Genomic DNA, 2,500 nt, shown 5'->3' with positions numbered 1-2,500 from the left:
TCACTCTCTCAGGTTGGTGCTCGTACCACTTACTACTGCAAGGTAGCTGATATTTCTTGCACAGGCTCCAGTGGAGGGCTTTTGCCACTGAATCATGCCTCTCTTTGTACTGGTTCTGTGCAAGTGCCGGGCATTCGCTTGCTATGTGGTTTATGGTTTCATTTTTCGTATTGCACTTCCTACATATGGGAGAAATGTATTTCCATCTATCGTTCTTCGAACATATCTGGTTCTTAGGGCCTGACCTTGTGCCGCTGTTATCATTCCTTCAGTTTCCTTCTTGAACTCTCCCCTCAGTAGCCATTGCCATGTGTCATCAATGGCTAGTTCTTTAGTCTGTCTCATGAATTGCCCGTGCATCGGTTTGTTGTGCCAGTCCTCTGTTCTGTTTGTCATTTTCCTGTCTCAGTATATTTCTGGGTCTTCATCTACTTTTATCTGTCCTTCTTCCCACGCACTCTTGAACCACTCGTCTTCACTGGTTTCAAGATATTGCCCCAGTGCTCTGTTCTCGATGTTGACGAAGTCCTCTATACTAAGTAGTCCTCTCCCTCCTTCCTTTGTTGTTATGTATAGTCTGTCCGAATTTGCTCTTGGGTTTGTTTGTTTGTTTGTATGGTGCTTTTACGTTGCATGGGCATGGAACCAGTGGTTATTTAGCAACGGGACCAACGGCTTTACGTGACTTCCGAACAACGTCGATAGTGGACTTCTATCACCAGAAATACACATCTCTCACTCCACAACGGAATAGCCGAGAATCGAACCTGCGACCACCGAGGTGGAACGCTAATACCATACCAACTACGCCGCTGGTATTTTCTCTTGGGTGTAGTGTTTGGGTCTATGCTGCGGAGTTCTGCCTTCGTCAGAACTCTGCAGCATTATTATTATTATTATTATTATTATTATTATTATTATTATTATTTTGTTGTTCTAAAGGGTCCACAATAATACAAAGTGTAAAAAGTCCGTGTATAATTTTGAAGACTTTATAGAAAGCTTTCGAACCCTTCCCTGGGTTCATCTTCAGTCCAAATGGACTGAAGATTTGGACTGAAGATGAACCCAGGGAAGGGTTCGAAAGCTTTCTGTAAAGTCTTCAAAATTATACACGGACTTTTTTACACTTTTTATTATTGTGGACCCTTTAGAACATTATATATACTCTCGTGATAGAGAGTTTTTCCCTATTATTATTATTATTATTATTATTATTATTATTATTATTATTATTATTATTATATGCCGCTAGTTATTATTCCTTGTTTTACCACTTTGGACGAGGGAGGAATGATCAAATAACTTCTGGACAACTGGCAGACAAATTGCGTGAAGAACCAGGGGAAAAATATATTGGAAGAAATAAGACAAATATCACAATGTATAATGCAAAGAATTATTATTATTCTAAAAGCACACACAAATAAATTTCATATGTAAAAAACAGAAGAAAAACAATAGACGAAGAAGAGACAAGTAGGGAAAAATAATGAAGAAAACACTAAATTGAGTACAAACCTAAATAAATCTAGGGCAGAAGAGAAACGCGTCAGAAAATTGAAGGCAAAATGGATGATGCCATCATCCTTGACACCTGCAGCAGCAGCACGACTTAATATTGAATATTTTCTCCGCCAAGGGAATGCATGAAAAGTCCCAGGTGCTCGGCAGTGCCACGTTGTGGCCTTGGCAACGTCGATGCCAGGCACTGCAAAAACGAGTAGCACGCATTTACTCTTTACGAGTTACACCCTGAAAGGTGTTAGTGAAGGTTTTCCGTACAACATATAATGCTGTACGAAACTCTCTGCCGCGGCCCATGAAACTTTCAGTCACGGCCCTGTGGTGGCCTGGGTTGTTGGCACCTTAACTTTAACCATAAATCAAATGAAACCTACTGAAGCTATTGGGCTGCAACTTGGTTATGTTTGATGATTGGAGGGTGGACCATCAACATACCCATTTGTAGCCCTCTAGCCTCGCTAGTTTTTAAGATCTGAGGGTGGATAGAAAAAGTGCGGACGGACAGACAAATAGCCATTTCAATAGTTTTCTTTTACAGAAAACTAAAAATAGATTTCAAATACATGGCATCAATACTAGTTGAAGGAAGTCGTATAACAATACTTAGTTTTTTCCCTTTTTTTAGATGATATATTTTTTTATAAGAGCTAAGAAATACAATGGTGAGTGTTAAAGTTAACACAAAACAGCGTTAAGTATTCATATCCATTATATTCAAAATTAATACCACCTTACTTTTATCGAGTTTGAAGGAAAAGTCAGGTTGACAATGCGAAGCACTGGTAAATCCATTCCAGATATCTATTAACGCTGGAATTACTTTTTATTCCATTTGAGGTCATCTGCAACCTCAACTTTCTTGCCCCACAATCATGTTAATAACGGAAACAGAAAATAGCAAAGATTCTAAAACTCAGTCACAAAAACAAACAACAAAGAACGTCTGGGTGCAGTAAAAGGTATCAGGAAAAAC

This window comes from Macrobrachium nipponense, chromosome 8 (assembly GCF_015104395.2).
Source record: "Macrobrachium nipponense isolate FS-2020 chromosome 8, ASM1510439v2, whole genome shotgun sequence".
Classification (NCBI taxonomy): domain Eukaryota; kingdom Metazoa; phylum Arthropoda; class Malacostraca; order Decapoda; family Palaemonidae; genus Macrobrachium; species Macrobrachium nipponense.
This window is presented reverse-complemented; position numbering follows the sequence as displayed.